The sequence below is a fragment of the Phaseolus vulgaris genome, chromosome 11 (assembly GCF_051622355.1).
Source record: "Phaseolus vulgaris cultivar YP4 chromosome 11, ASM5162235v1, whole genome shotgun sequence".
NCBI lineage: Eukaryota > Viridiplantae > Streptophyta > Magnoliopsida > Fabales > Fabaceae > Phaseolus > Phaseolus vulgaris.
This window is the reverse complement of record NC_143508.1, coordinates 14,448,949-14,454,948: the sequence shown is the minus strand read 5'-3', so window position 1 is coordinate 14,454,948 and position 6,000 is coordinate 14,448,949. Positions and strand designations below refer to the sequence as shown.

Here is a 6,000-nt window from a genome sequence, read left to right as displayed (position 1 = left end):
ATTTAGTTTTTATTTAATGAATTAAGTTTAAATTTGATTTTTTTTATCAATGTAAGATATCTAATCATTACCAACAAATCAAGAACGATTAAAAACTAAAAATTAGGGTAAGCGAGTCGGTTCAAGAGCAAGTCATAAGTAGATAGAATATTCAATTACCCACTAGTTTTTTTTTACTAATTATATTTATAATCGATTTCTAACCATGATTTAAACATTGATAGTTTGATTAATTTGGATTATATTATAATATGACAAATCACAATCAAATATTTAAAAAGAAAGAGCGAATGATATAAAAAAATAAAGAAAAAAAATTAAAATCAAACATTAAGATCCCAACAAAATCCTTACAAAAAGTATATCCCTGAATCAAGGTTTCACACAAAAGTACAACGAGACGAGAGAATTGAAATGGAGAAAAAAAACGAACATAAACTTTTTATTCAATTCAATGGTGTCCTTCCAAATACATAACTTCCTATTCATAGAAGAACTCACAATTAAAGCCTAAACAAATCTGAATGACTGCAAATTCTAGTAAAAAGATAAACTATTCATCGTAATGATGAGAACAAGATCGTATCATACCCTAATGGTGGGTCAAGGCAAAAAAAAAATCCTGAAAAGATAAAACTGTCATTTATGTCTTCATTTTACTTGAGACTTCAGTTAAACGAATCTTCTGGGTGTTTTCATGGAAGTTGTAAACAATTTTGTTCTTCAAATTTGGACACTGACTTTGTGTCAGCGTATCATCAAAATATTGCACCTAGACGTCATCAACTTCTTGGCCACCTTTGCCCTTCAACCCATGTGAATTAGTTCAACTCACGAGACATGAAAATATAGATCTTATATTTTTGAAGGACACAAATTGTTTCAACATGATTTCTGTAGATCCAAATATTCCCTGTAGAAGACAATAGGTCAAAATGAAGTAAAATTCATAAATCAACAATGATTTTCATTAAAGTTCATTTATTTAAGTCTTTGCATTTTAAACTCAACTAGAATGTTCCTATTCAACCAATTATGCAATAAAGGCTGTATCAACTATAATAAATTTATAAAAATTCTAGCACAAAAAAAAATCATTACTAGTTTACCGGATTATAAAGGAATGGGTCCATATAACAGATCTATGACTAAATTTAATGAATGGATAGATGGTATGACTTTGTCACTACTATACCCACTTCTAGTGCACAATTTACTTAGACCAACAACAAAAAAAGGTCGACACAAAGTATGAGAGACTTGACATAGTTGTTTGTAATGCAAAATGATTTGTTCTTGGGTAAGATGTTACATGTTTTGCCCTTACCATAACATGTTCATATCATCATCGTATCCTCTTCAAATTTTTACATAAAGATAATTCTTATTTCTCTTCTTTTAAGTTTCTTCTATGTGGACAAAATATCCAAACTGCATGAAAGTTATTATGGAAGGTTGGTCAAAAAGCTAGTCAGGATGTCTTATGTTCACTCTTAACCAGAAACATCAGAGTGGAAAGAAATAGATGAAATATATTTCTGAGATATCTTACAAATGTGATTACAGTCTCTATTTATAGACTGTTTTACAACTTAATTAAGGAAAGAAATAATAGGCAATGAAAGCCAAAAATAATGAGTGTTTAAAGCTGTACAAATCAAATAAAATAAAATCACTAACAAATCTGTCCTAATAAATATAAAATGGAATCTGCACTTAATTATAACATAATTCTCCTGATTATGCAACACTCCCCCTCAAGTTGGTGAATGTATATCTATCATTCCCAACTTGCAAGTAAGATCTTCGAATTGTTTTGTGGGAAGTCCCTTAGTAAACATATCTGCCAATTGGAGTCTTGAAGGGATGTACTCAGTGGCTATAAGACCATCATCCAACTTCTCTTTAATAAAGTGTCGATCTATCTCTACGTGCTTTGTTCGATCATGTTGAACTGGATTGTGTGCAATACTGATAGCGGACTTATTATCACATGCCAAACCCATAGGAGCTTCATATTTTATTTTTAGGTCATCAAGTATGATCTTCATCCATAAGAGTTCACACACCCCTTGAGCCATGGCTCTAAATTCTGCCTCTGCACTTGATCTTGCAACTACATTTTGCTTCTTGCTCCTCCATGTCACCAGATTTCCACCCAAGAACATGCAGTAGCCTGTGGTGGATCTCCTATCAACAATCGATCCTGCATAGTCAGCATCAGTATATACTTTCATGGATAAGTTTTCCCCCTTTTTGAATAGCAATCCTTTTCCTGGAGAGGCTTTTAAGTACTGAATAATTTTATCTACTGCCTGCAAGTGTCTTTCTCTTGGATCATGCATAAATTGACTAACCACAATAACTGCATAGGCTATATCTGGCCTAGTGTGTGAAAGATAAATGAGTTTTCCCACAAGTCTTTGATATTGTGTCTTCTCCACTTTTGGGTTTTCCTCATCATTCCCAATCCTATGATTTTGCTCTATTGGCACTCCAGTGGGCTTACAACCCAACTTACCAATCTCTTTGAGAAGATCAAGGATGTATTTCCTTTGAGAAATAAAGATGCCCTGTCTCGAGTAAGCAACCTCTATCCCAAGGAAGTACTTTAGCTTCCCAAGATCCTTCATTTCAAATTGAGCAGCTAGTCTCTCCCTCAAATTTTGTTTTTCAATCTCATCATCACCTGTAATAATCATATCATCTACATTGACCAAAAGTAAAGTGAGTTTACCATTCTGAGAATGTTTTATAAACAGAGTATGGTCACCTTGGCTTTGTCGGTACCCCAAAGATAGTAAACCTTCCAAACCAAGCACGAGGTGATTGTTTAAGACCATATAGGGCCTTCTTAAGTCTGCACGCCTTATTCCCTTCATTAACAATACCATAACCAGGTGGAATCTCCATGTATACTTCTTCCTCCAAGCTTCCATGCAAGAAGGCATTTTTAACATCAAATTGATGCATTGCCCAACCAAAGTGTGCTGCCAGGGAGAGAATAATCCTGACGGTATTCATTTTTGTCACTGGAGCAAAAGTCTCCTCATAATTGATCCCATAGGTTTGAGTGTACCCTTTTGCAACCAACCTTGCTTTATACCGATCCAGTGTGCCATCAGACTTATACTTAACTGTGTATATCCACCTACAACCCACTGCTTTCTTATCTTTTGGTCTCTCTACAATCTCCCAAGTCTCATCCCTTTCTAACGCGCTCATTTCTTCATTCATGGCTCGAATCCAGTTCTCATCTTTTAAGGCTTCTTGTACCGATGTAGGGATTTTGATAGAATCAATAGCTGAAAGAAAACTCTGGTGCTGCATAGAAAGTTTTTCTGTAGACACAAATTGGGATATAGGATATTTGGCACAAGATCTTTTTTCTTTTCTCAAGACAATAGGTAAATCATTTAGGTTAGGTTCAAAAGCAGTATTTAAGGTGTCCTCAAAAGTCTCACTGGTATGAGTTCTTACCTCCGGTTCAGACAATTGAAGTTGTTGTTCGACTAGGACGGGTTCTTGTTGCCTTCGCTGATATTGTTTTCCAAAATATTTGTCTTCATTATTCTTCTCTAGTAATGATGTTGGTGCAGGGTCTTTGTCATCCTCCCTAAGAACGAAATCCTGCAACAAAGGAAAAGGTGGCAACTCAAGGTCCTCAGCTTCTTGAATACTCTCCCCCTGAAGCTGAGAACTAGGAAAGAAAGACTCTGTTTCATGGAAGGTGACATCTTTGGAAATATAAACTTTACGACTTTGAGGATGATAACATTTGTACCCCTTTTTGTTGGGGGCATAACCGATGAAGACACATTTGATGGCACGAGGATCTAACTTACCCCGATAAGGACTATGAACATGGACAAAAGCAGGACAACCAAAGACACGATTTTGAAGACTATTCAACATGGGAATAGAAGGATAGAATGTGGTCATAACCTGAATAGGAGTAACACCCTCTAGAACCCGAGAAGGTAATCTATTAATCAAATAAGTGGCAGTTAGGACTGCTTCCCCCAGTAAGATCTAGGAACAGATGTTTGGAAAAGTAAAGGTCGAGTAACCTCAAGGAGATGACGATTTTTCCTTTCAGCAACCCCATTTTGTTGAGGAGTGTCCACACAGGTTAATTCATGAACAACTCCATTTTCCTCAAGGAACTTGGAAAGGTTTTGGTTCACATATTCTCTTCCATTATCAGAACGCAATCTCTTAATTGGACTTTCAAATTGTGTTTGAATCATTCTGTAAAACTTTACAAACAAGTGAAAAACTTCAGACTTATCTTTCATGAGGAATATCCAAGTAACCCGAGTACAATCATCAATAAATGAAACAAACCATTTTGCACCCGAGATATTAGGAATAGGTAAAGGGCTCCATACATCTGAATGAATAAGATCAAAAGGTTTAGAACTTTTATTACCATTGGGAGGAAAAGTTGTCCGATGGTGTTTAGCAAACTGACAAACATCACAATGAAATGACTCAGTAGACACTTTTGTAAATAAAACAGGAAATAAGGACTTTAGGGTACTAAATGGAGGATGAACAAGACGTCTGTGTTGAAGCCATATCTGAGAGGATGACCAAGATTCACGACCTTGCTGAAGATTAGAAGTGTGTGCCTGTAGTCTAGCACCCTTTTTACTTTCTTCATGCTGTAAATAATATAACCCGCCCTGCTCTTTAGCAATTCCAATAGTATTCCCCGTGGCAAGATCCTGAAAAACACAATGGGAAGGGAAAAATACCACTGCACAATTTAAATCTTGGGTAATCTTTTGAATAGACAAGAGGTTATTGGATAGTTTGGGAACATGAAGCACATTTTTTAAAGGAAATGAAGGTTGAAGGTGAATGTTACCACGACCATTAATGGGGGTAGTGGAACCATTAGCAACAGTAATATATGGCTTACCGGATAAAGTAGTGTAGGATGAAAAAGAAGAGGAATGAGGTGTCATATGATCAGTAGCACCAGAGTCTATAATCCAGATATTTTCAGTACTAGAAGCATTAAAGGATAAAAAACTAAAACTCTTACCACTCATAGTAAAGGAACAATAGCTAGATGGCTTACTAAGGGAGTCCATGAGAGTTCAAAACCAACTGAGTTTTTCAGATTGGCAAAATTTGATCATGTTCACACACAAAAAAAAAATCCGCCGGAAAAATTTTCCGGTGGCGGTTTCCGGCGAGCAGTGGCAGTTCCGGCGAGCGACGGCAGTGATGGTCGGTGGTGGTGGTCGGCGGTGGCAGTAACGGTCAATGGTGCAAGGTGGTGGTGGTGGTCAATGGAGAAAGGATAAGGAAAATAGAAAGTTGCAGCAATGAAGGCTATCCAAAAAAAAAATAATAATTGCAGCAATGAAGGCTGTCAAGGAAAATGATTACAGCAATGAAGGCTAAAAAAAAATTGCGGAAGCAGAGTCTCCTAGATCAGGAGCTCTGATACCAAGTGGAAAGAAATAGATGAAATATATTTCTGAGATATCTTACAAATGTGATTACAGTCTCTATTTATAGACTCTTTTACAACCTAATTAAGGAAAGAAATAATAGGCAATGAAAGCCAGAAATAATGAGTGTTTAAAGCTATACAAATCAAATAAAATCAAATCACTAACAAATCTGTCCTAATAAATATAAAATGGAATCTGCACTTAATTATAACATTATTCTCCTGATTATGCAACAATCAGGAAATCAAAGCTAAACTAACTTTGGAACAAACAAGTCTTTGACAATGTACATTAGAAAAGTTGATGAAGCTGAGAATAAGCTTAATAAACTTCAAGCATATATTGAACAATCAAATTATGATACTAGAAAAGATTTTTATTGAATTGAATCATTTGAAACAAAATATTAGCATATATATATGCTTAAATCTTTTATATATATATATATATATAGAAAGAGAGAGAGAGAATTCTACCCCTAAACTAATTATTACAAAATATCTCTAGTATCTTAGTGCACTACACTTTA

General features: G+C 35.3%; 1 protein-coding gene across 12 annotated transcripts in view; it reads right to left on the bottom strand.

The window, feature by feature from the left end:
• Window positions 1–299: 299 nt before the first annotated feature.
• The window catches only part of LOC137818591 (uncharacterized), a 32,081-nt gene continuing 26,380 nt past the window's right edge, over window positions 300–6,000 (bottom strand). For 7 of the 12 annotated variants that reach the window (XR_011082103.2, XR_011082108.2, XR_011082106.2 and 4 more), the window contains one exon: window positions 300–913. The gene's annotated coding sequence lies outside the window, so the exon portion shown is untranslated. The remainder of the gene's footprint in view (window positions 914–6,000) is intronic. The other 5 variants (XR_016517318.1, XM_068622125.2, XM_068622132.2 and 2 more) reach the window with 3 other exon arrangements.